The 27,314-nt window shown below is 38.9% G+C and overlaps 1 protein-coding gene across 2 annotated transcripts in view; it reads right to left on the bottom strand.

Moving 5' to 3' along the window:
* CSMD1 (CUB and Sushi multiple domains 1) overlaps positions 1–27,314 on the bottom strand; it is a 1,870,054-nt gene that overhangs the window by 1,342,540 nt on the left and 500,200 nt on the right. The gene's annotated exons all lie outside the window — the stretch shown is intronic.

The raw sequence follows: 27,314 nt of genomic DNA on the forward strand, positions 1-27,314 counted from the left end.
GGGCTCAAGTTCCGCATCAGGATCCCCACAGGGAGCCTGCTTCTCTCCCTGCCTCTCTGTCTCTCATGAATAAATGAATACAATATTTTTAAAAATACAAAAGATGTGTAAAAACTTAGTATTTGACTTAAAATATCTATATACCTAATATTCTTCCGATAGGATTGTGTTAAGATTAAAAAAAAGAGTCATGGAGAGGAGAAAATCCATGTAAGTTTACAAAGAAATTGTAAAATTATATATTTCATTTGGACACTAAATTTGGAGCTAAATTTTCTGGCAACAAAGTAAAAAGGGGAACAGGATGAGTTCTATCGTGCTCAATTAGCCAATCACAAAATTTATGGAACATGCTTATTAAACATGAACTATGCAACAGAAATCATGATTTTGCACACTGGAGACAAAGTAGTCACAAATATTCAGAAGCCCTGCCTTCATGGAGCTTGTATGATGGTAGAGGAGAGAGATTATACAAATATACGTGTGGCAGAAATTCCAGTTAGCTGTCAAGTTTCTGAAAATAACAGGATTGAGCCACAGACTGAAGACAAGACACAAGCAGACTTCTCTTAGAAACCACGGGACAAAGGAGGGCTCTTGTCGAGGCGATCTCTGAACACATTTCTGGAAAAGCCGAGTCCACTGGAAAACGTGAAATATGAGTTCTTTCAGACCAACTCTTTATGGATTACATATAATTATGAGACCATCACCTCACATGATAGAAATGCCATTATCAATAGGAAGTTACGTGACCTGAGAAGGCATCTTACAGGGGATAATTTATCATGATTAGTTTCATTTTTTTAATCATATAATTCAGTTTTTTATACTTTTCCTTTCATCTCTAATGTGGCTTATCTCCTTTCCACACCGAGTAATACCTACCGATGGCTGTATTGTTTGATATTTTTTTCATGAAATGTTGTCTCTCAGAAACCTGCCCTTCCCCGAGGGAGCCAGAAGGTGGATCAGAAGGGGCCACAGTGACCTTAAAATCACGCCCCCTAGGATTCATGAGGTTGAAGCCTTGGAGGGCAGAAAAATTAAAGCTTGTTTTTCAGAGAATTATTTCTCCATCCTCAGCCATTGTGTCTTTTCAGACCCCAGTAATAAACCTACTAGCTGTCTCTGCAGAAGTCTGGACTCAGGTCCACTGATGTGGTTCCTGCCTGGGAACAAGCATTCCTTGTTCAAGACAACAAGCCAAGACCCACCTAGTTCACACCTGCTCTGGGAGCATGCCCACAGCCGTGCCCCTTGTCCTAAATCAACCCCCTGACATCAGGAGCTGAACTCTCCCTTCTGATGTTAGGTCCCCACCCCAAAGTGGACATAGGGTATGTGCTACGCATGCTTGCTCAGTGTGCGACTTCCATCTTTCTTCATGAATAGTCATAAGTTCCCCCGTATCTTTCACGCACATGCATGCTCCCTTAGCTTAAAACTTCCCTGTTTTGTTGTTCAAGGAGTAATGGTTTTGAGAGCCAATCCCTTTTATCTCCTTATTTGCTGCAAAGATTCCTTCATGTGACAACTCCCCCTGGCTTAGTCTGCCTGTAGCTCACCAAGAAGGCACCTCACCTTAGTCGAGCTACAATCTCATGCACTTAGTGACTTGGGACAGCACAGGACTCCCAACACCAAGAGGCTCCCCACATGGCCCCTCGTGTCACATGATATGACCCTCCTTTATTCAGTTCAGGTCACTGAGGCAGGGGAGACACAGGGCGGGCCGCTGGGCTCCTCCTTCAGACCTGGCTCCTTGTTCCTCTCGACATCAGTGAGTTGTTTCATTTCAGGGTCTCTGAGCATCACTGATAACATCTAAAGTAATCTTATTTTCAGTTTGGAACAAATTGCTTCTTATGGATGAGTTATCTTAACAACTGTCTTTAGGTGACTTATTTCAGCAGCTTTTGACAGCAACGGTGATACACAAATTCTACTCAGAGGTGGGAGTTGACCGTGTGTGTGTGTGTGTGTGTGTGTGTGTGTGTGTGTGTGTAGCCTGGAGGGCTCTGAGGTCATTTCAGGGGATCAGGCTGTTACATCTTAGGTGCGGGGTACAAGTCCTAAAATTCTAGCAGGCACCCCTGTCCTTACTAAGTCAGGTCATTATCCTCCTAACTAGGATTTACATCATCATCTCTACTATGATAACATCTAATTCTTTATTTCATTCCATCAGTTCTCATCTGTTAAAAAATATGAAATATCAGGAAATGGGTAATAAAGTAAACATTTGAGGTAACATATTAAGGAGGCCCACAAAAATGAAAGTTTCTTGAAACCTGGATTAAATATGACATAAACCTTGTGCATTTTCTTCAGAAATACAAGCCAAATCTTGATAGTCTTGTTGATGTTGAAATTCGTGAAATAACCAGTGATCTAACTGCATACATTTAACACACACCCACGGGTGCCTGTTCATCTTTCAACATATCATGATAATAAAAGTCCCCTAAACTTTACTGGATTAATAGAGAGAAGTCCCTGAGCCCTAAAGACAAGTTGAAAATTGAAGACAAATTAACGAGAAAGGTGATGAGGACAAGCAAGTGGGAGCATCCTCAGGGGAGAAATAAGCACCGATGCCATGGGACAGCCTTTTTAATTTTAGTTAGTGAGAATTTTCAGTTTAAAATGTCTTTTCTGGGATTTCACCAATGGCTTCTCACAAAACTCTGAAGAATAAGATTTAGGGATAAATTTACAACAGATTACTTATCTGCAAAGATCATGTGCTGACTGCAAAGGGCAAAACAAGAGAGAGGGAAGCCAAGAGATGATTCTGATTTTCCCTGGCACATTTGTCACCATTGCTCCTCCAGCGTTCATCACCCACAGACGACAGTGTGCCTCCAGTCCTTCCACTACACCTCCTGGCTGTCCCTAAATATACTTGCAACATGATATTACATCCCACTGTGACCAGCTGTCCCAGGGTCCCGGGACAGAGGGGTTTCCAGAGGGCAGGATTTAGGGCTCAAAACAGTACAGTCCCAGGCCAAGTGGGACAGTTGGTCCAGTGTGTAAACGTACAAGCGAAGAACACCTGGCTCAAAGTCTAGCTAAATTAAAAGTCCTATTTTCTGTAGACCTCCTGGCATTGCAGTTCAGGAGAGTGAATATACCCATAAGCATAAGCTGGGAAGCCCTATTCCCTTAAATAGGTTGAACAACTGAACAGCTATGAACTGGTGGCTCAGTACACTTCAATACTGAGATATATAATTTTTAAAAAACTCAAAGGAGTGAAAAGGAGCAGCACAAACTTCAAGTTACAAAATGAATAAGTCATGGAGATGAAAAGTACAGCACAGAGAGTATCATCAATAAAATTGTAATACACTTGTTATGGCGACACTTCCGTAAAGTATCTGTTGAATCACTGTGTGGTACATCTGACTCTATTTTGTCAACTATACCTCAATTAAATGTTCAAAAAAAAATCTTAAAAAAAGAACAACTTCAAATATGTAGTTGTAGCCCAAAACACTTTCCTACACTCCGCTTCCACATTCCCAAGAGCCCATCAGTTAGCCCCACTTGGTTATCATGCTCTCAAACTCATCCAGCCCAAAACAGGACCAACAAGCCTTTGTGAATGGCATCACCTTTCACCCAGCTTGCATTCTCTTTATGATTTCTCCTATTCTCTTACCAGATCCAGTGCATCACCAGTTTCCAGGTGATCCTACACTAATGCTCCACATTTCCTTATCTATACCCATTGGTGTGCCTTTCAGAGGTCCTCACCATTTCTCACGACCTGCCCACTGGCCTTGTTTTGTCGGCTGGTGTCAAAGGAGAATTTTTCCACATCCCTGTCTTTAGGGAATTTTTCCTTTTCTTCTCATTTATTTAACACATTCCTCTTGGTTTTCAAAATCTAACTCGGATCTGACCTCTAGGGAATATGTGGCCCTGCCCCAGTCGCCCCATCTGTGTATGACTATTAGGCTCCCTAACTCCCTTACAAGAATGTAAGTCTCTTGGAGGCAGGGACAACATGCCAACGGTCTCTGGTGTCCAATGTTGAGCCCATCTCCCAGAACAGACATACTATAGCTAGGACTGGAGCTGCTTGGACAAGGAGGACATGGTGGAGCCGAGCTCAGGAAGGAACTGAGCCAGCAGCCTTCACAGAACCTTCCAGGCCCTACCATCTTGCCATTTTTCCAACTTAGCCTCTGTTCTACCTCAAACGTGTGTTAAGTGTTTATGAATACACTTTTTCAGGGGACCTGAGTGGCTCAGTGGGTTAAGCGTCAGTCTCGGTTTTCAGGTCATGATCTCATGGGTGGTAGGATCTAACCCTGGGTTGGTCTCTGTGATCAGCAAAGAGTCTACTTGAAGATTTCCTCCTCCTCTCCCCTAGGGCACACACATGTGCACTCTCTCCCTCTCAAATAGATAAATCTTTAGAAAAAAAAAAAAAAAAAGACTACACTTTTTCAGAGAAAACAACAACAACAACAACAACAACACGTGAAATATATGGCCATTCCAAATTCACGTAAGTCACACCTACGAAGTTCAAATTCTCTCAATCACAGGAAGAACAGAAACTTTTTTGATATTTTATTCTTCAAGAAACTGAATCTAAATGTGCTCATGCTAAAGACACTCTAGAAATGTAACTTTGACTAACCCATCTCTCTCCAGATTTTCAGAGCATGTAAACGTTGTTTCCATGCGGACCTGGAAAGACAGTTTTAAAAGCAACCCCCTGCCCACCATGGCTCTGGCACGCTCCACAGAGGAAGAGCCACAATCCTGCACTATGCCAGCTTGTCAGCGCTGGAGCCCGCACGGCACCGTCACACTTAAGATAGGGAGTTCAAGGTCCCATAAGATTATTTTCTCACAGCCTGGCACGTAATGAAGGGCAGCTGATATCAGAGACGACTTGAAGGACTTGAACGATAGCAGAAAGGAAGACATTATCTCAGGAATTAAAGATGCAATAAACACCACGACAACTACCTTTATTCTGTGCTGAGATATTGCAGAAGACTCTTCTAAACTATCCTTTGGCTGTTTTGCCAGAAAGGACATTAGGAAAAGGACAGCTCCACGGTAGATTTTTTTTACATCAATTAGCAACAAAGTCCCAAATCCATTTGATAAGCCAAACTAATTGAAAATCCCAGAAGCTGGGAAATTCTGGCCATTAACTCTGGATCGATTTTATGGCTAATGTTCAGGTCTGTGGTTGGAGATACAGAATGGAGAAGCAACACAGGGTATGAGCCACCTCACTTTACAGCCCCCCTAAAGAAAGAGGCCACTCATCTCCATTTGCCTCTGCAGCTGAACTGGCAACACAAAGTGTGACTCATTGTATAGATTATTACCTCCAGCTTGTCAGACCCACACTGTCGGCCAAGTAAGTGACAGATTGAATTGTGATCATTTGTAAATCATCATATTTTCTCTTTGAGGAGGAAAACCATCAATATGCAATCGATGTCAGGTATTAGAAGACAGACAATACATTGCTAATCTTCCTACCCTTAATGCAACGCATCCTCCTCATTCGAGTCTATCGTACTGCTATTGGTTAAAATAAACCTTCAAAGTATTAACTGCACGCTTACGGGAAGGACGTTATGCGGGGTGCTGAAAACTGGCAGAGATGGCACCTGTCTTTTGAAAAGTGCATGATCTGCACTTTATAAAAAGGTTTCTTCTAGAGCTTGGAGAAATTCATTCAGAAAATCTGCTTTAAAATGCAAAGTCAGTATGCACCAGGGAAGATGTTACTTGGGAACAAAATGGGAAGGACAATCTATGATAAAGACTGACTATGATAATATCAAGAAAAATATATTAATCATGGAGTTGGAATGCATGGGTTAAAATACTTTATCCTAACCAAAGAGATAAAGACCAAGGATGAAATACTGAATCACTGTTAAAGCCTTTTTTTTTTCCTCTTTGCTTGTAAATAATAGAAGTACTACTGCTAATAATTGGCAACACTTACTGGGCACAGTCCTTGGAAAGCTTTATGTTCTTCATAGATACAACATAAGGAGTTTAGTAGCTATAGCACTTTGAATAGAACTAAAAGCAGAGCTATCTTCTTATAAACACACTATCCTGAGAGCTGGAGAGATATTTAACTTATTTAAAAGTCAGTATGGCAGAAGGATCATGAAAATGGCCACCAACCTGATGGGGTGGCCTTAGTTGGGGGAAAAGAAAGCATCTGGAGCCCCCTGCTGGCCGGCCGTCACTCCATCAGTGATCCTGGAGGAGACTGGCCTGAGCGGGTTAGGGAGCAGAGCTAATGAGTGTGCTCAGGCAGGGGCTGTCTACACTCTGCCACAAAAGAAATGTAATACCTCAGTAACTGTGAAAGCTGCACCGGTGTGCACTGGGTGGATAAATTCTTACTAAGGCCGGGCATGGGTGTGAACTTCCAATGAAGCACAGACCCACCTTTGAAGCCAGTTTCCACCATGCTCACTACCTGTTTATCCTGAAAGGGACAATTACTCTCATTTTCAGGAGATTTTTATGAGCCCTGTAAAAATCAATGTGATAATCCCTGAATCTTGGGGCTCATGGGAGAATGAAGCCCCATCGCTGATGTATCTAGTACAGAACAAAATGAAAATGATGGCCGCCATTTTTATTTGTGACTGTGACAAAGTGTCCCCACACCTTTTAGTACGGTGATGTGTCCTTCAGGGTCAGAGTTTTGAAATGCGTTATCTGAGGAAATGTGGAGGAAGTTTGGAATTTCTATTTCTCATTATCCACCAAGTTGTTTTATCTCTTTGCTCACTTACTTCCATATCTCCTTTGAATTGGGTCTACTCAGGGCGCTTTAGTGTTTGGGAAGAGCTTTGGAGTCAAGAACCAGATTTGGGGAAGGAATACAAGTGAATGGGGCCTCTTGACAATTAATAAATGATTGAGGCATTTCAGTCCACCCAGAGAAGCATCAAGGAAGAAATCCAGTAGCAAAGAAAGAAAACAACGTAAGGCATTTAAAATTCTTGTCTATTTGAACAGATTAAGTACAAATAAGTTAAAAGCTAGAATAGCTCCCAATAGTTAAGAAAATGTGACTTATACACCAGATGTGCCAGTTACTTTATTGCCTCTCAACTTCAGATCTGCTTGGCATCGCCTGCTCTGTGCTAATGGAGCTGAACATGGTGCATATCTCTCGTTGCCCAGGGAGCAGGAGGTTAAGCTTTGTCAGTTAAGGACTGGAAGGATCCCAGAAGAGGAAGGTGCTTCCCTTCCTGGTTTCAGTGCTCCTCTCACCAGGCAGGGCAGCGTGCAGTAGCCAGCAGCACAAGACACCTCTTCACCGGCTGCTTCTCCAAAGCCTCTCCAGTGGCTTGTCATCCTTCCATAAACAAATTTAACACCCTCAGCTCTGTGGCCTGCAAGGCATAGCGCCTCCCCAATTTCAGCACAACACAGCATCATAGTGAACTTGCCATTTTCCCGTGGCCCATGGGTGCACCATATAGGTAGATCTCGTCCTGCGAGCAGAGCCTCCCCCGACCCCACCATTTGTTTCTCCTTTGGGTGGATGGGAGGCAGCCCAAGAGCCAGTAACTTCTCCCTACCTCTGCAGTTCCTGGTTCCTGTATTCTTTTACCCCTGAGTCCACAATGCCCCGTTTTCCTAATTCCTCACATACTTAAGATTATTTTACATCAAACGTTCTCTTTTCAAATTACTCCATGGTTTCTGCCTCTTGAGTGAACTTTGGCTGATACTGTAGATATTAAAACTGAAATAGCTATCATTATAAAGGAATCTGTCAGCTAAAACAATAAATCTAGGATATGGATAAATGGTTGCAGAGTAAGACAAAAATGAGACCTAGTAAGGAATTCCTACCTTTTTATTTCTTTTACATATGAAGGAAGAATCAGCTGATTGTTGTATCACAAACATAATAATGAAATTAATTTAGAGTTATGAATAGTTATTAGAAATTTATGGAAATTATTGAGTAATGATTATTATCCAGTGGTCTGTAAAACAACCAGAAAAGAGAGTCCAGTACACTTTCTGTTGCTAAACCTGCATAGAATTACAACTGCATGATGAAAATATTGGATAATGTAGATACATATTATTTTCCTAGTGCTAAAAGTCACTTTTTGTTTTACAAGATAATTTAGGCAATAGGTAACAGAAAGAAAAGAAAAGAAAAGAAAAGAAAAGAAAAGAAAAGAAAAGAAAAGAAAAGAAAAGAAAAGAAAGAAAAGAAAAGAAAGAAAAGAAAAGAAAAAAGAAAAGAAAAGAAAAGAAAAGAAAAGAAAAGAAAAGAAAAGAATACCAACACCACCACAACAACAAAATCAAGGAGCACATGCTTTGTATTTCAAAATTTCCTTGTCTTAAAGAAGAAGCAAATCCAAAAAGAGAATTAACTTTATTCTTTATTTATGGAAATAATGCTATTCTCTGCTGTGTACAAAAAGATACTCTAGGTATTTTAAGATGCAATAGTTGAAGACATTTAATTTATTTTACCAACTTTAAAGCTGAATCCAGACACCTACTTCCAGAATAGTAGCAGCAGGAGTCCGGAATATCTGCTCCATAGAAAAACAGCAATAACTGGTGAGAAGTATCAGATAAATAAATAAATAAATAGTCTCTGGAAACTGTCCTATAAACCTAAATCAAAAAAGAAACATTTAATCTGGAAAATCTGGCTTATTTGCAAAAATTGACAAGATGATCCTAAAATTCGTATGGGTATTCAAAGAATCTAGAATAACCAAAACAATCTTGAAAAACAAGGAGAAAAGAGTAGGGACTCACACCTCCCTATTCCAATACTTTCTACAAAGCTATGGTAATTAAGATTGTGTTATATAAGCATAAAAATACATATTGATAAATAAATAAAATTCAGAGCTGGAAATAAGGTTCACATTACAGTCCACTGATTTTTGACAAGGGTGCCAAAACAGTGCAGTGGAGAATGAATGGGCTTTTCAAAAAATGGTGGTGAGATCTCTGTGTGTCCACCATGAAAAGAATGAAGTGGACTCTTTCCACACATCATAGAAAAATCAATTCATAATGAATCATAGGTCTAAGTATAAAAAATAAATCTATACAACTCTAGAAAAACAAAGGAGTAAATCCTTATGACCTTGGATGAAGACAAGTCTTCATAGATATGACATCAAAAACATAGTCAACAACAACAACAACAACAACAACAACAAAAACCTGGACCTCATCAAAATTAAATACTTTGTGCTTCAAGAACATCATCAAAAAAGTGAAAAGACAACCCATAAAATTGTAGAACATTTTTGCGATCATTTGATATGATAAGGGACTTCTATCTACAAAATATATATAAAGATCTCTTACAACTCAATGATAAAAAGACAAACTACTCAATTTAAAAATGCACCAAAAATCTAAATAGACGCTGCTCCAAAGAAAATATGCATCCGAAAAAAAGAAAAGAAAAGAAAGAAAAGAAAAGAAAAGAAAAGAAAAGAAAAGAAAAGAAAAGAAAAAAAAAGAAGAAAAGAGAAGAAAAAAGAAGAGAAGAGAAGAGAAGAAAAGAAAGAAAAGAAAAGAAAAGAAAAGAAAAGAAAAAAGAAAAGAAAAAAAAGAAGAAAAGAAAAGAAAAGAAAAGAAAAGAAAAGAAAAGAAAAGAAAAGATGCATCTGGTCAAGAAGCACATGAAAAGATGCTCAACATCATTAGCCATCAAGGAAATGCAAATCAAAGCTCACAACTATATCAGTTCAAATCCACTAGAATAACTATATTCAAAAACATTCTTAATAAGAAATATTGGTGAGAATGCAGAGAAATTGGAACATTAATACATAGCTAGTAGAAATGTAAAATGGTATAACCATTTTAGAAAACACTTTAGAAGTTCCTAAAAACATGGCCATATTATCCAGCAAATATACTCAAGAAAAATAAAAATATGTCAACACAAGAACTTGTACACAAATGTTTATACCACTATTCATAATTGCAAAAAGTGGAAACAACCCAAATGTCCATCAACAGATGTGTAAATGTGGTATATGTCCATAAATTTGAACAGTATTCAAAAATACAAAGAAATGAACTACTGATTCATTCGGTAACATGAATGAATCTTGAAAACAGTATCTAATAAAAGAAGCTACTCACCAAAGACCACATTTTATGTGATTACACTTATATGAAATGTCCTGACCCATCATGACAGGAAAGAGATCAGTGTTTGTCTAGACTTGAAGGGATTGGAAGAACATGGAGAGTGATAGAAAATGGGTACAGGGTTTCTTTTTGAGTTGATGAAAATGTAAAAATTGATTATGGCGATGGTTGCATAACTCTGGGACTATATTAAAAACCACTGAATTGTACACTTTAAATAGGTGAATTTTATGATATGAATTATATTTCAGGAGCTATTATTAAAAGGAAATGCAGCTCAGGACTGGGGAACAGAGTATAATAGAGGATATTGAAATTCAAATTGACTGTAATTTCCACTTCCACATTACTTATATTGAAAGACATCTGCGTTAATTAAATTTGAGAATGGAAAAAATGGAATGCAAAACATCTGCATTAATTCAGTTTGAGAATGAATAAAGGAAAGTGGCCAAGAAGACTGAAAATGTTTCTTGATTTTCCAAAGGGAGAGTGAGGAAGAACTCAGAATCTTCAGATTGGTGAGAGTCACCCTCTACCTAGAGTTTCCTCCCTACTGACCTTAAACACTCTTACTGAGCCTCCCAAGATCCCATTCAGATATCACCTCCTCTTCCTTAACATGTCTGCAACTGTAGAGCTTCCCGTGCTAATGACTATCCTGTATATATAAATATATATATTGACTATATATGGATACAATATGGCCAATATTGGTATCAGGTCAGTCCCTATATTTTTCATCATTTATGTATCCACACACATTTGATCATTGGCACTCATCACCTGAAGGAGAGTCCTCCTGGGGAGGACAAGTGCCAGGTTACAGAAGAGCCTCAGAAAAATCAAGGAGGGAGCTGTGATTCCCTTTTGGCATTAAGGGAGGAACCTATCTCATAAGCCCAATTCACATCCCTTCCACTCTCAAAAATGTTCTAATTAGACGGTTAAATGGTCACCTTAACCATACCATGATCCACACCAACATGGACTGGCAAGAGCAGGATAGAAGTCATACTGTGGTGGTTAGGCACTGGGAGGTGTGAGCCAGTAACGCCCGGCTCCCGCCTGTCCACCTACAGCATCGAGGAGATGCAGAGGTTCCCACATTGCGGTGTGGAAGCACATGGGAGAGAGCTGATTCCTGCATCACTGGGAACAGGGACCACGAAGAAGCAGCCCCTCTAAGGCTGGCCCTATCCCTGCAGCCTGATGGAGTCCTTAGCAGGGTGAACACAATCCACAGGAGCCCACTGCGTAGCCATCAGCAATTGTATGAAACCTATCGCATTTCTGAAAGACTCGATCATTCCATCTGTGGACACTTTGACCGAGAGCGCAGTAAGATATTGGCAGGTCCCAAAGACCTAGCATACACCTCTACCGGGGTCCAGCTCAAACAGCATCAGAGCAGACAGGCCTCCTGCCACTGTCAGGATGTCACAGTGGTGCCTTTCTTTCTTCCTTTCTCTCCCCTTCTTCTCTCCCTCCCTCCCTTTCTTCTTTCCTTCCTTCCTTTCTTCTCCCCCTCTTCTTCCCTTCCTTCCCTCCTTCCTTCCTTCTTTCCTTCCTTCCTTTCTTCTCCCCCTCTTCTTCCCTTCCTTCCCTCCTTCATTCCCTTTCTTCCCCCTCTTTCCCTTCCTTTGTTTCCTTTTTTTCCCCCAGTGCCCACACTCTGGGAAAGGAAAAGGAGAGTAAAGAGAGAAACCCCAAAATGTGGAGAATTTACCCAAGAGACTAAATTTGCCTGAAATATAATAGTTTTCACTAGGAGAGCCTAACAGTTAATTTTCAGGTTTACATCTAATAATATCACCCAGACCATTCTCAGTACATGTCATCAGAGGGAATAGGAGGTTCAAAGGATGGTGAGGCTATAAATAGAATATAGACAGTTTATTTTGAGGTTGAGGAAGTGTTATTCATCTCTTGTTTCCAGTGCCTGAGTCCTAGGTGCCACCATAGACACCAGGGTATACTGGTGAACAAGGCAGTTCATATGCTTCCCAAAATTGCACTCTAAGTAGGAATTCTCAGTAAAGATTTATTAAGGATAAATGAGCTAATATTCTTGGACAACATTCCATTTTGCTGTGCTAAACATATTCTCTATACGTTCCCTGTTTATGCTATTGGGCAATGCCATATTATGGTAAAGTAGGAAGATCCTGTGAGGTACTGACACAGGTGGATTAGAAACTTACCCAAAGCCCTCTTAGAGTAAGATTTTCAAGCCCCAAGTACTGGGAGAGATGAAATTGGTTTTATTATTTTTACCCCTCAAATGTACAGGTGGAGAAATGGAGAGAATGTTAGTGTTTGGGTCACTGAGGTTGTAGAAGGTCCACTATTACTCATCCTGAGTATCTGACTGCCCAACACAGTCACATCCCTGCAGTATCTCAGGCCAACCAGACATTATGTTATACACCGAGGAAGCTATCCAAAATCCTCTGCATTATTGCACAAAGAAATCCATGCTCATGGGAAAGGACAAAAGGCAAAAGAGGCACATGTGAAATAAGTGTGGCTGTAGAGAAAGAGAGGTTAGAAAATACTGGGGTGACAATACATAAAGATGTTTAGAATGACACAATATTACTTTTATTTCGATCCAATGATACCAAAAGTCAGACAGCTATGGACAAATGATCCATATTCTCGATTCAATGGGGGTAGAGTTTTATGTAAATAGTCTTTCAAGGGAAATAGTTCCCCCCTCTGTGGTCTCAAAAACTATTTTAAGATTGGTCACTGTTTTAAAACTGGCTTCATAAGAGTGACACAGGGGTCTCTCCTGTCGATTCTTTCCAGGTACTCTTGGATCACTTAAGAATAAGCCATTATGAGGAAGAAGATGCAAGAGTGAAAGGGAGAAGGAGGGGGGGGGAAATAAGGAGGAGAGGAAAGGAATTTTGACAGAGGCCATTGACAAGGTACAGCCATGGAGACGTATGCACTTTAGGAGAAAACAACAACAAACACACATACATGAGATTGTCTTCAAATAAATTTCATGTTAAAAAATCTGGTCAGAATACTGAAAAACATGATATTTATAACTTTGTCTAACAGGTGATGAAAAGCTGTGTTTGGAACATGAACAAAGTTTGGGCAAATAAATGCCAACTAGTATCACAAAAAGTTGAGTTACTTCAAGAGCTCAACAGTCAGTTCAATTTTTTTCAAGCTTGATCTAATTTTTTTTTAAATATTGCAGGATACATAGAACTTTGGCTTATGATAAATTCTTCATCTTCAGTAGTTTGTTGAGAATATTTTATTTCCATTCTCCCCAACTCCCACAAAAGCTATCTTGACAAATGGATAAGTGGAGGTCAATTATCCATTTCCATTTAATTACTTTTAACAAACTGTGTGTTCCTGAAAAGAGAAGGCTAAGATGGTAAGAATAATTGCCTTATATTTGGGGAAGAAAAAGTAATTAATTTGAAATCATTTTGAGGGGATCCCCAGGTGGACCAGCAGTTTAGCACCTGCCTTCAGCCCAGGGCACGATCCCAGAGTCCCAGGATCAAGTCTCACATCGGGCTCCCTGCATGGAGCCTGCTTCTCCCTCTGCCTGTGTCTCTGTCTCTCTCTCTCTCTGTGTCTCTCCTGAATATATAAAATCTTTAAGAAAAAATCATTTTGAAACTAGTAGTGAAGAGGGGCTCCTGGGTGGCTCAGTGGTTGAGTGTCTGCCTTTGGCTAAGGGTGTGATCTGGAGTCCTGGGATTGAGTCCCACATCATGCTCCCTACAGGGAGCTTGTTTCTCCCTCTGCCTGTGTCTCTGACTCTTATGAATAAATAATAAAATATTTTTAAAAAGAAACTAGTAGTGAAGAAAAGCTAGTACAAAAAGTATGAAGAAACAGTGAAGGAATATGATGTAAGCATTTATTTGACTATTAATGTACCATTTATATCTGTTAAAATATAAACTTCAATATAGGGGTGACTGGGTGGCTCAGTAGGTTAAGCAACTGACTCTTGATTTTGGCTCAGATTATGATCTCAGGGTCATGAGATTGAGTCCCATGTTGGGCTCTGCACTCAGCATGGACCCTGCTTGAGACTCTCTCTTCTGCACACCCCTAATTCATGTTTTCTCTTTTTTATTTTTTTTACGTTTTAAGATTTTATTTATTCATAAGAGACACTCAGAGAGAAAGAGGCAGAGACACTGGTAGAGGGAGAAGCAGGCTCCATGCAGGGAGCCCAACGTAGGACTCGATCCTTAGTCTCCAGGATCACGCCCTGGACTGAAGGCAGCGCTAAACTGCTGAGCCACCCAGGCTGCCCTATGTTTTCTCTTTTTAAAAAACAAAACAAAACAAAACAAAACAAAACAAAACAAAACAGAACAAAAATGTAAATCAATAGCTAACACAAGTAAAATAGTGAATGTTCAATTAATGTATCATAGAAAAAATAAATATACATAATATTTGTAATAATATTTATATATGGAAAGAGTAAATTGTATTAGAATGTGCACTATGGCTACCAGTAAAGAAAGGTGTGGTATGCCTTATTAAAAAAAAACACACCAGACTGTTGATATTACAGTTTTATTGGACACAACTGAAGTTTTTACTATGTAAAGACAAGGTAAATGTTAACTGTTGTTGAATCCAGAGCATATAGATGTTCATTGTACTATTCTTTCTACTTGTTTATAACTTTCAATATATTCAAAACTTAAAAGAATAATTTAAAAAATATTTTTGGAGGAGAAACTACACATTCACTTTCTCTAAACAGAAAAAAAATCCAAATAATCTAAAATGTACCTATTTTACTTTCTATAACGAAATATTTTAAAAGAAAATGTAAAAAAAAACCCCACAAAGTTGTGAATGTTATCCTATGAATTGGTTTGCAGCATTTATGTAAAATGCATAGATTTGACTGTGAAAATATAATTTTTAGTATTCAATATATCCTACCTATATCATCTACCTGAAAAAAAGTCTAATTATGTCTATGCCAGGGGCCAAGCCAGTCTGCAGTTTCCCCCCAGCTTTTGACAGGCTAATTATTGACTAGAGGCCCTCACCTCCCTCTTCTCAGAGCATTTGTCTTAGAAGATTTGCAATAGTAAATTCTTTTTCAGCCCCTTTGACATGTAAGTCCTTCTAAAGGTCTCTTCTCAATTTTTCAGCTTAGGAATCTCTTTCTCAAGAACCTGGGAGCCATTCTTTTGAAATGAAACCATCAAAAGATAGGACATCTGTGGGAAAGTAGGATCCTCATCTGCAGGAATACAGATGAGCAGCACAGATGGCCGCATCACAGGGCAGCTCTGGGCAGACACAGGAAGGGCGGGAGTGATGCCCTGTGCTGGGTGGTCCCACTGGCCAACCTCCCACCTGGCACCTTCCAATGCTCTTCCTGCCTTCCCCAGGCCTTACAACCTGGCTGCCTTTTCTTTTAGCAGAGGAGAGCTCAAGCTCTCTCCCTTTTGCAATAGTCTTGAATGAAGTCTTCTTTGCCAGTTTAACTCTGTCTGACACAATTTTTGCTTTGACACCAGACTGGATCACTTAAAACAAATGAGAGAGATCATGCATTCTTTCTTTTTTTCTGTCAACTTTTCTAATAGGAACTCAAGAAAAAAGAAGCATTTCTGGAAATAGTCACATTATGAATATTATGAATATTCCCAGATTATCATACAAACTTAAACATTAGGATAAAACAAATACCTGTTACCACTCGATTATTTGTTGTTTTGTTGATATTTGATCTTACTGAAATGTGTGAAACAGAAACATTCACCAAACTGAAAATAAGCTGAACCCTTATTTCCTAATTTCAGTATTCTTTCTTTTTAAAAGTGTAGGGTAGGTTGGCAAATTGAACACCAATAAAAAATAAATTTATTATTAAAAAAATAAAATAAAATAAAAGTGTAGGGTAAACTTGCATCACTAAAATGTTAGGCATAGTACCTTTACAAGCACATATAAGAGGGGAATAACAGAGGCAAACAAACATACCAAGCATTAAAGATCATATATCTGATAATAAATATTAATTTTTAAATATGAATGACAGAATAGTACTGTCTACTATGTTAGTATTACAAATTGCCTTTCCAGTGTGACACTGAAATCCATTCAACACACTTAAAATGTTTATTTTATATAATAAATATATCCCAGAAGTATAACAAATAAATATATCGCAATAGTTATACCATATTTAACACCATATATTAAATTGTTTTATGTGTTAAACTAACGTATGTTAAATTGTAATAATGAAAACACTCCCAGTTGAAGGAAATCTAAATAAATACTAGTAGGAAGTAGGAAAATAACTAGTCACTGAACCTTTAAATCCAAAGAAAACAGTGTGAGGAGTAGGGATGCTATTTGATACTATTTCAAGATGACTTCTGCAATGAGATCTCTTCCATGGTTACTTTTTAAATTATAACAAAATTTTACGATGGGTTTTACAACACTGAAACTAGAATTTCATGTGAAAATTGTCCACATTCCCTCAGCTGTTAGGAAACATTCAGCTGTGAGCGCTTTCTAAACATCCCTCGACTGGCCTCGGAAAGGCAACAAAAAGTCTGTCTCTTGGCAGAAAAATAAAAAGAAAAGTGATTAGCTTTGATTTCTTTTCACATTTCTACTTATTCTTGCCCCAGATTCTTTAGAGTGTAGAAAAAAAAAAAATTAACAAGTCACTCTGTAAACAATGTTGAAAGTCCTTAACAATTTCCTCATGTCTGCACAAAGCTCCTGGCAACTAGCTCCAGCTAATAATCTACTTCAATTCATATTCAATTAAACCAATTCATGGCAAGGAAATAAGGAGTCACTGTACAGATTATTTAATTGACCCGTTACTGAATGTGTGGTTCTTGCACCTGGATGGGTTCAGATGTCCTCATTCCCTGCTCATTCCTTCCCTCATTTTTCCCTTAGACTTCCTAGTAGCCATGCTTCAAAATTGTTAATCAGTTGAAACTGTTTGTGTGCATGTAAATCACCCAGTGGGATTGACCAACAGGGAGAGAGATTCCCACTTATGAGCCAAGGACTTCTTTCTCTACTGAGCTTATCAAACCTGCTGAGAAATTGTAATTTCAGGGGGAAAAAAAATCCTAATCTCTCTTTTTCTCTTTCAACATGCATGTAATTATGACTTTTTTTTTTTTTCTGTCCATACTAACCAAACCAGGTACAACAAAGCAAAACATGGTAGTTTTGGGAAACTAGTATTTTCTAAACCTTAAGTCTTGTAGGAAAACTAATAAAAACATATATCTTAGAAAACATTCTATATATTTTTGGAAATTTCTTTTTTTTATTGTTGTTTTGTTTAAATACTTTGGGAAAGAACCAGAGGGGGAAGAAATGTAGAAATCAAAGAGAAGTAGCCTGTAAAAGCAGAAGGATGTCATGATTGAGCACTGGTTTTATGGTTGGTACGACAGGGAGTCCTTTCCTGAACTAACAAATTAGTATTACGATTTAGCAAGGCTCGATTGTGAAGTCTTAAACTATAGATTTTTGTAGTGACAGTTTCATCTCTCAAATGCATTGCTGCAATAGCCCTGCCTCATCCCCTCGCTCTTCTTCCCATCTTCTGAATTCAATTGTCTACACTGCTCTCCTAGGGAACTAATAAAATGCAAATATTCAAATGTGACTCTTCTGCTTAAAAATCCTACCACTCTTTGTCTTCTGTACTACCTTTGAAAAAACGAAAAAGATTTATTCATTTATTAGAGAGAGAGAGTGGACAAGCAAGGGGAGGGTCAGAGGGAGAGAAGAGTCTTAAGCAAATTCCCCACTGAGTGCGGAGAGCCCAACGAGGGCTCAATCCCACAACCCTGAGATCATGACCTGAGCTGGAATCCAGAGTTGGATGCTTTACCAACTAAGCCACCTGGATAACCCTCATACTACCTTTTGTATAACCAGGGTCCCTGTCAGGCTAAATTTAGCAAAGATGTAGTGGAGGAGCCTCAGGGCACGCCCCCGGGAAAGAAAAGGAGAGCGAGCTTTGGAACCCCACCACCTTTTAGGCAGACAACCTGAGAAAGTGTCTCATTTGATATTCATTGGATTAGAGTTCCTTTTAAAGGAATTACCAAATTAGAGGGGGGAAAACACATTAAAGAGTAAGAGAACATATAAAGTGTTTAGCGTAGCAGGCAACACTTACTTTGATGAGACTCAAGCCAAAATTTCAAACGTTCTGCTTTAAGCACTTAGTGTACTGAAAGATTTATATCCTCTGAACATGTACTATTCAATCTCTTCTCGGGTGAATGCATTTACACACTCCTTCCTCCCCGCTAAGTCCCACTTCATCTATTCACTCATGCAGCCACACATGACTTTTCAAGATGCAATTTATGAAAACCACAACAGAACAGTCCACACCCTTCCCGAGCTGAATGCTCTGTTCTTCCCCCTACATCTTTTTGTGTGTTTAGAACAACAGTGCTTATTGTAGCTGAGAACACTGCTTAGGATAAGTCCCACTCAATGTCTCTTGCTATGTCTTAATCACCTTAGCATGTCCTGTGTTTTTCACATAATGGATAATCGATAATTATTGAATTGAATTTAGACCAAAGGGTAATTAAATTATCAATTGTGGTGATTATAAATTAGAACAGTGTGAGGGATTTTCCAGTGTGCTGGCTGACAGGAAGGAAATGCTGTGGACAATCAGGCGAGCACCCAGAGTCCTCACAGTCAGGCTCAATGGGCCTGACATAAGAGGGCAAGGAATTTCTCAGCAGACTCTGAGAAGAAGGCTTAGGGACAGTACCAGGCTCTTTAAGGGACGTGCTAATTGGAAAAGCATAACTGTTTCTTACAGGCAAGGAAAGGAGGAGCAGCGTGAGAGGATTGGCCTCTGGAACTCAGGATGAGCTCAGACCGGGAGCCCAAGTAGGAAGGTAGCACAGGCCATGCTTACCCAAGGCTCTGCAGAACCAGGGCAGGGTCCTGCATGATAACCTCCTACAGGTGGACAAAAGGAGGAGCCAATGCTCCTGAAGGGGTTGGGCGTGGAGGGTGAGCCAAAGCTCTGTGAGAAATACCAGTCAGTGGGATTAAAAAGGAGTGTAAATGCTTTGCTTGGGGCTAAATGATATGATTGTAAGAGAGAAAGCAAATTGACTGGTTTCAGGCTCCTACCACATGATCAGGTTAGGAGTATGATCTGCGATCAAAAACTATGGAATTGGTTGCACTAAGAGAACAAATTCAGATGGAGACAAGGAAGCAGATTTTACCTCGAAGCAAACTTCCATGTGCTTGTGTGGGATCCCTGGAGTCAGCCCTGACTCCGTGCCCTGATATCTCAAACCCAGTCCCTCTGGGGGCCACCTTCTACCACTTGGTCAGCTGTCGACCCAAGATAAACACTTACAGCCTTACAGCCTGCTCTCCCCGCTTCTGCCATAGACCCCTCTACAGGTGATGCCAATAAAGCAGTCAGAACCACCCTTCTGAGTACCCAAATCACACTATCCTCTGCCTCTTCTAATGGAGCAAAACCGAAGCCCTTCTCAGGACCCACAGTGACATCCCAATGACACCTTCCTTACTGCTCTCTCCCTGGTTCTCCTCTCTCCCTGGCCTCTGCTCTCTGACATTTCACCCCTACCAGGTATACTCCTCCTCAGGGGTGATTCCTATCTCTCCATGAGCCTCTCCTCCAGATATGCAAAAGATTTCCCCTCTTCTCTTTCAACCTTGACTCTGCGCCAGCTTCTCCAATGTGGCATCACATGGCTACCATATTTTCAGTTAACCTTCCTATGGCCTTTTCTTTCTCTTCCCACTTTTATTTTTCTCTGTAGAATTATTACCTGAAAATAATTCCCTTGCAAGATTAGAAGTGCTGCTTTTAAGACACTCAAAGCTCGTCGCAGGCACTCAATAAATACTTATTGAGATAATGAATGAAAGGATGTGTGAATAGAATTACTGAACTTACATTAAATGAATTCGAGACTATGCGGGGTTACATTGTAAAGTGTTAACAGTATATGTAGAACAGATATTGCTATACAGTCAAACATTGGTCTACAGATAACAGCTCATAAACTACTTTCCCATACATTAACCATCTTAATAATGAGATTACTGAACCCTGCTCATGATCTTTGAGGACCTGTGAAGAACAACAGGAAATACAAGAATAAGGACAAAAACAGGGTAAAATAAACTGAGGAAAACATTGTAAATGAATGACTCTGAAATGGACCCGGATCTGGAGACAGCGCTCCATGGCTAAACACATTCCATTGCTCAATCTCCACCTGGTTATCTTTGGCCTAAATCTTTTCCTTGTTTTGAGCAATTTTAAAGTCTACAAATTATAGACAACCCATAGCAATGCAAATAATCCCATTCTACAATCATGTAAAGGGATGTTTTTCAGGCTATCCCTCCCAGGTTACAATGAGCCAGTTTTGCACCTACTTGTAAGGTATTTCAGCATTACATCCTTCTCATATATAGGTGGTTCTCTGGATTCTCTTTTGAACAATTTGTCACGTCTTAATTTCCTTCTCAATAATTAATGTACTCATATTTGTATACAGCACATAATCATATTATTTTTAACATTGCCTTTAACAGAACTGAGACCTTATCCTATGCCAGTCCTTGACTGATGTTATCCTAACTACAATACTATGGAGATATTATGGATACCTATGGAGAGACTCAGAGTCTATGTCCCCTGAGCTCACTAAAATGACATCCTTTAAGAAAATCAAGAACAAAACCTCTTATAAATAGTCAAACGCATTAGTAAAAGCTAGAGGAGGAAATAGTGATCACTAAAATGGAGCATGTTTCTGAAAAATACTTACAGCAAATTTCAGTTTACTCTGTTGGGAAGGTTTCTAGACAGATTGATCGTCAGAGTATCACACATAGCTTTCAGCAAGCCCTTTAACCCAACAAGGAGAACAGGACAAGAGTGCAGAAGTTGAAAGGATAATAGATGTCTCCACCGATTAGAATTATCAGACCACTTGACAGGAGTTTTGAAGAAGATGTAAAAATCCTAAATAAGAGGTCTTCTAAATAATCAGTGTCAATTCCCTGAACCCTGAGAATCAATGTTTCTTTCAAGTTTCTCAGAGGAATTAATTGGAAACCCTGATTTAACATTTAGATGGAAAATCTGTTCCGTACAGTCAGAAGACACAGATTTTGAAGTATGCTTTTTCCCCCTCAGAGTTGAATTTTGATGCTTGTCACCCTTCATTAAAATTTATTTATATTCTTATTTTCCTTCTACTTAGAAAATCTCAAAGATTATTTAAAAATAGAATAAGGCATTTAGTCTCTAGTTACTCTTTGTGTAACCTAAAATATTATCTTCTCTAATTTAACAGAAATTGAGTTCTATTTTTTGTTTGCAACCTATGTATAAAGAAGGAAAACATGGACTATAATTGAGAGGGAGAGCCTGGGAAGATGGCAGAGTAGGATGATCCTTAGGTCACCCGGTTCCATGAACACACTCAGTAACAGTCACAGCAGTGCCACCGACACAGAAAACGAACCAAAGACATACAGAACAGACTCTCCACAGTTAATCATAGAAAAGAGATCACATGAAAAATAGTAAAAAGGGTGTAAACCTGTCAGGACAAACTTCTGGTCAGATCAACCACAAATGGAGGGACACCATAAGCAAGGAGAAGGAAGAGGAGCAGACCCCTACCAGGCACCCCAGACATGGGGGACCTGCACTAGGAAGATGAGTCCCCATAACATTTGGTTTTGAAAACCAGTAGGGCTTAATTTCATGAGGTTTTACAATCAGTGGTGCTTAACTCCTGGAGATTTTGAAAATCGTGGACTCAGCTCTGGGAGAGCCAGAGGACTACAGGAAACAGTCCCCGCCCTTAAAGACAGAACTTAGCAAACAGCTCTGCCTTTATACAGTGTAGAAGCAGCACTTAGAAACGCAGCTGGAGTATATGGGAAGGAGATATTTTTACAAATCTCAGAATGTGCCCTAGCGGGGCAGGGATTTTTGGAGACTTCTCTAAGAACAAAAGAGTTGGGATCCCTGGGTGGCGCAGCAGTTTGGCGCCTGCCTTTGGCCCGGGGCGCGATCCTGGAGACCCGGGATCGAATCCCACGTCGGGCTCCCGGTGCATGGAGCCTGCTTCTCTCTCTGCCTATGTCTCTGCCCCTCTCTCTCTCTCTCTCTCTGTGTGACTATCATAAATAAATAAAAAAATTAAAAAAAAAAAAAGAACAAAAGAGTTGAAGGGCACCATTTCTTCTGGGTCACTGCAATCTCAACAGATGGACTGGGGGCACACATCTTCTCTGACTGCTGGCACGACCCACCTGAAAACCTCTTCAGGGGACAATGCAGGAAGAGCACCCTGCAGATCAGTGTCACCACAACCCTTACAAATAGGCTGAGGACAGGAACCTGGCCTAACTCAATGACAAGCCCAAAACAGCCTCAGACTGGTCTCCCTTTTTTTTTTTTTTTTTTTTTGACTAATTGGTTATTTTTTTAAGTTTTAATTTAAACTCCAATTAGTTAACATACAGTATAATATTAGTTTTGGGTGTACAATATAGTGCTTCAACACTTCCATATATCACCCTGTGCTCATCAGGACAGGTACACTCCTTAGTCTCCACCACCTAATTGACCGGTTCCCCCACCCACCTCCTCTCTGACGAGACTGACCTCTTAATAACATAGAAACCAAACTCTGCCCACAACAGGCCGTGAGCCATTGAAGCTGACTGGACTGAAGACACATGCAGCTCAACCACTGTAGTAGGGTACATGCGACATTCATAGGAGACACCTCTGAAGCACCTGATTCTGGTGAACAGGAGACAGTGCACTGCAGGGCAGTATAAGACCTCTTCTTCATGACACCACTACTTTCAAGGTCAGGAGACATAGCTGAGTTTCTTAATAACATAGAAACAAACATAGCAAGTTAAGAAAAACAATGAGGAGACAGAGGATATATCCCAAATGAAAGGATATGACAAAATTGCAGGAAAAGAGCTCAATGAAATGGAGACATGCAATGTGGCTGATAGAGAATTCATAGTAATGGTCATAAAGATACTCACTGGACTTGAGAAAGTAGTAGATGGCCTTAGTGAGACCTTCAACAAAGTGGAAGAAAATCTAAAATAGAACCAATCAGAGATGAAGAATTCAATAACTGAAATTAAAAATACACTAATGGAAATCAATAGTAGATTAGAGGAAGCAGAAGAATGGATCAGCAAGCTGGAGGACAGAGTACTGTAAAACAGTCAAGCTGAACAGCACAAAGAAAAAAGAATTATAGAAAAGTGGGAAGAGATTAATGAAACTCAGTGCTACCATCAAGCATACAAACATTCATATTATAGGGGTCCTAGAAGGAGGAAAGACAGAAAAGGAGGCAGAGAATTTATTTGAAGAAATAATAGCAGAAAAATTTCCTAATGTGGAGAAGGAAAATGAAATCCATATCTAGAAGGCACAGAGAATTGCCAACAAAATCAACCCAAGGAAGTCCATACCTAGACACATCATAATTAAAACAGCAAAAAAGTAGGGACAAAGAGAGAATTTTTTTTTTTTTTAAAGAGAGAATTTTTTAAAAGAAGCAATTTAAGAGCAGTTTAAGAAAAAAGAAGAATAAAAAGGAAAACAAAACAAAACAAAACAAAAAAAAAACATTACATACAAGGGAAACTTCATAAGCCTGTCAGCTGATTTTTCAGCAAAACTTTGCAAGCCAGAAGACAGTGACATGATATATTCAAAGTGCTGGAAGGAAAAACAAAAACTGCAACCAAGAATACTTTATCCAGAAAAGGCTATCCCTTCAGAATACAAGGAGAGATCAAGAGTTTCCTAGACAAACGAAAGTTAAATCAGACCATGCTTACTAAACAAATCTTACAAGAAACATTAAAGGGATTTTAAAGGCCATATTCAGGAGTACACGAGGAAAGGAAAAGAATTCACAGGTAAATACAAACATAATAAAAATAGGTTAATCACTTATAAAACTAGTACAGAGGCTAAAGCACAAAAGCATTAAAATCAACTATATAAAAATCAGTGCCAGGATTCACAAAATAAAAAGATATGAAGTATGACATCATATATATAAAATGTGAGGGAAGGGGACAAAACTGTAGTGCTTTTAGAATGCAACCACTTAATATAGACTTTTAACAGAGACACTATAGGGTGTTATATATAAACTTAATGGTAACTACAAATCAAAAGCCCTTGTGTAGATATGCAAAAAAGAAAAAAAAATCTAAGTATATCTATCATGAAAGAAAATCATTGAGCCACAAGGGAGGAGAACAAGAGAAGAAAAGAACAAAGAAACTGCAAAAACAACCACAAAACAGGTAACAAAGTGGTAAGAACTACATAGTTACCAGTAATTACTTCGAATGTAAATGGAATCAGTCTTCCAGTAAGAAGATATAACCAGTAAGAAGATATAACCCGTCTATATGCTGCCTACTAGAGACTCACTTCAAACCTAAAGACACCTGCAAATTGGACTGAGGAAATGGAAAAAACATATATCATGTAAATGGGAGTGAAAAAAAAAAGCTGGGGTAGCAATGCTTATATTGGACAAAATAGATCTCAAAACAAAGACTGTCACAAGAGACAAAGAAGGACGCTATATAATAATAAAGGAAGCAAAACAACTAGAAGATGTAACACTCATAAATATTTATGCACTCGACATAGGAGCACCCAAATACATAAAGCAACTTTTAACAGACATAAAAGAAGAAATCAGTAGTAATAGAATAACAGTAGAGGACTTTAACATCTCACCTACATCAATAGATAAATCATCTACACAGAAAATCAGACTTTTTTCTTGAAACAATGGCTTTGAATATCACATCAGACCAGATGGATCTAACAAATTTATTTAGAGCATTCCATCCTAAAATGGTAGAGTACTCATTATTCTCAAGTGCACAAGGAATATTCTCCAGAATAGATCACTAAACAAGTCTCAACAAATTAAACAAAAGATTGAAATCATATCATGCATCTCTTCCAACCACAACAATATGATGCTAGAAGTCAACCACAAGAAAAAAAAAATCTGGAAAGAGCACAGATAACTGGAGGTTAAACAATATGCTACTAAGCAATGAATGGGTGAACCATGAAATCAAAGAATAAATTTTAAAAAAGGACAGGAGACAAAAATTTAAACATTATGGACCAAAATCTTTGAGATGCTGCAAACATTTTTCTGGAGGGAAGCAATAAGAACAGACTCAAAGAACCAACCTAAACTTACAAGTCAAGAACTAGAAAAAGAAGGATAAACAAAACCCACAGCCAGTGGAAGGAAGGCAATTATAAAGATTAGAGCAGACATAAATTAAGTAGAGGCCAAATAAATAGCACAGATCAATGAAACCAGGAATAGTTCTCTTAAAAGATCGACAAAATTGATATAACCTTTAGCCAGACTCATTAAGAGAGAGAGACAGAGGAGAGAGAAAGAAGACTCAAATAAAAACAGAAATGAAAGCAGAGAAATAACCAATGATACCACAGTGATTTAAAAGATTATAGGAGAACATCATGAAAAATTACATCCCAACAAACTGGAAGATCGACACATGATAATTAAATTTCATGAAATTTTCAGTGATCCCATAAGCTATCGAGCGTAAAGTGAACTCCAGTTGCAACACTACCTTGTTGCTGTTGTTGTTGTTGCTGTTACTGTTGGTTTCATTTGTTGTTTATTTGAGATTTTTCTGCAAAAGGCATTTTTATATTTTGTAATTAATAGGCAAACAAAGGCAGTAAAGCAATATATTATTTTAGAAAGTTTGTCACTGGAAGAGTGTGATTATGCTTAATTTTAATTATATACACCTATTAAATCATGTGAATTAAATTTATAAATGAATTACATTGACTACTAAACGTCTTCCTGGTAACCCTTCAATAGAAATACGGTTTGCTTCGCTAACACAGTGCATTATTCATATTTTTTCACAGAGATGGGAAAATAAAGCTTTAGCAAAAGGTACTGGTAGACATCTTTGTAATTTCCTAATTACCTTTATAGTGGAGACCGGATGCTATCTAGCATGTACGTGATCTAATATACAGTGTCAAATCTAAACCCAGCATCATAAGAGCATGATTTTAGTATTTGATATTATTTCGTTTTAAATGTTGGTAGTTACGTATTATTGATTAGGCTTATTTTTAATGTAGCCGTATCTACTTCAGTTAAACCATGTATTTTGGAAATGCTTTATCATCTACACACTGAAAATGATAGAACATTATTGAAATATATTGAAGGAGACAAATAAATGGAAAGATGATCTATACTCATAGATGGGAAGAGTTAATATTGTGAAAATCAGCACACTGTTGAAAGCAATTTCTGCAATCCCTATCACAATTCCAGTGGCATTTTTCATGGAAATAAAACAGTCCTAAGCATTAGGTTAAACCATAAAAAGACCTCAAATAGCCAAAACCATTTGAGGACGAACAAAGCTGAAGGCATCATGCTCCCTGATGTCAAACAATATTAAAAAGCTACAGCAATCAAAACAGCGTGGTATTGGCATAAAAATACACAGAATAGAGAACCTGGAAATAAGCCCACGCGTATACAGTCAATTAATTTAAGACAAGGGAGGCAAGAACATACAATGGGAACATCTTCAGTGAACAGTGTTGGAACAAGAGCCGGGGGGCTCAGCCGGTGAAGCATCTGCTTCCGCTCAGGTCATGATCTCAGGGTCCTGGGATCAAGTCTTGTGTCAGGCTCCCTGCTTAGTGGGGAGTCAGCTTCTCCCTCCCCACTGCCCCCTGCTTGTGTTCTCTCTCTGGCTCTTTCTCTCTATCTCAAATAAATAAATCAAAAAAAAAAAAAAAGTGTTGGAAAAACTGCACAACCAAATGCAAAAGAATCAAACTGGACCACAATCCTACAGCACATACAAAAATTAACTCAACATCAGAGAAGTGCATGTAAGACCTGAAGCCATAGAACTCCTAGGAGAAAACACGGGCAGTGAGCTCCCTGACATCGGTCTTAGCAATGACTTTTTGG

Source organism: Canis aureus, chromosome 15 (genome assembly GCF_053574225.1).
Source record: "Canis aureus isolate CA01 chromosome 15, VMU_Caureus_v.1.0, whole genome shotgun sequence".
NCBI classification, from domain to species: Eukaryota; Metazoa; Chordata; class Mammalia; order Carnivora; family Canidae; genus Canis; species Canis aureus.